This window comes from Onychomys torridus, chromosome 5 (assembly GCF_903995425.1).
Source record: "Onychomys torridus chromosome 5, mOncTor1.1, whole genome shotgun sequence".
Lineage (NCBI taxonomy): Eukaryota > Metazoa > Chordata > Mammalia > Rodentia > Cricetidae > Onychomys > Onychomys torridus.
Window position 1 is genome coordinate 12,513,190 of NC_050447.1, and position 1,755 is coordinate 12,514,944.

A 1,755-nucleotide genomic window follows, 5' to 3' on the forward strand; every position below is an offset into this window, starting at 1 on the left:
ACTTAGGTTGTCTGTGACATTGCAAAGTGGTTGATAAACAGGGGGAATGATAGCACCTCGGGTGACAAGGCAGTGGCCTGAGCCCATAACTTGGGAGAGTGTAAGGCGAGATGTGGGTGGCTGTTGCCAGCGACAATCATGTGGGTCAGTGGTTAGGGAGAAATCTAAATCAACAGCCACTCCTTCATAAAATGGTGGGGCAGAATGATAGCAAAGCCAGCAGGAGTCAACCAAATCAGGCTTGAAGATCTGGTGAGGCCGTCAAGGATGTTATTGCTCACCTCCTGGTCTGCTTTTCTACTTTGGGTGTCCCCAAACACATAAAAACGGACAATGGCCCGGCCTACACCAGTGAGGACTTAAACGGTTCCTCCAACAATTTGAGATCTTCACACTGTTGGTATTCCTTATAACCCTCAAGGTCAGGGCATTGTAGAACGAGCCCACCAGACTTAAAAACCTGGCTCTCTCGATTAAAGATGTCCGAGCTTTCCTTTGTCTCCCCCCGAGACCCTTGTGCCATGCTCTCTTTGTCCTTAACTTCTCACCCTGGATGGTGAAGGTCAATCAGCAGCTGACCGTCATTGGCACCCCTCAGCAGACGCCAGTCACCCTTTGGCCATGTGGCGAGACCCCCTTACAGGCGTTTGGAATGGTCCAGATCCTGTACTTATCTGGGGCCATGGCTCTGCTTGCATCCTTGATCAGGCACATGATGCCCCACGCTGGCTCCCTGAGCGCCTGGTCAGATCTGTAAATTTACCTAACATCCCAGGGGACAGGCTGTTCCCCTGAGGACTCTCCTTCTTCTCTTTCAGATGCTAAAGCTACAATAAGAACTGAGACCTCAAAGAGATGGAGATCACCCACGAAGCTGCCCATTGTGAGTCAGCTGGCTGCCTGGGGTCTCATATTCCTCCTCCCGAGCCTAGCCTCTCTGGCCCATCACAAAATACCAATCGCACCAGCCTCTAAACTATACCTGGCAGGTGTTGACGGAGCGACAGGATGTCATCTGGCAAACCTCCCTAGTCACCCCTGGCCCTTGGTGGCCAGACCTGTTTCCAGACCTCTGTAAGCTCGCATCAGGCTCTACGGCCCCTTGGGGTCTAGAAAACGACTCCCCGCCTCCCCACACACCGCCTAACCGCCCCCTACAGGCCTGTGCCCCACCTGGATGTAGCAACACCTTCCTTCGCTCCTGCCTCACTAGACCCACCCTCTATGTCTGCCCCAGTTACCATTGTCCCCGCTCGAGTCATTACACCTGTGGTGGTCGCCCTGAGCGCCATTGCAAGGCCTGGGGCTGTGAAACCACCGGTGATACATACTGGGGCCCTTCCTCGTCCTGGGACCTTATAACTGTTAGGGCCAATTACTCCCGCCCTAAGAATCCCTGGACTATTAGACCTGAGTGCGTTAATTCATGGTGTCATGCTCTTAGGATCCGATTTACTGACCCCGGAAAGAAGGCTACCAGTTGGGAGGCGGGGCTACGAATGGGGCCTCTTACTCTACCAAGATGGCCATAATTCAGGTGTCATCTTCTTCATCAAACTTTTAAAAACAGTCTGTCAATTCCCCTAATGCTGTTGCTATGGTCCCAACTCTTTTCTTGGCAACAATGATTTTCCTACAACCAATTATCTCAGACATCCATGGGTTTTTCTCCCATGTTCCCACCTCCCCCACCAACTACCAAAGATATGATTACCACCCTTATCACAAAAACCTACCAGGTACTTAATACCTCCA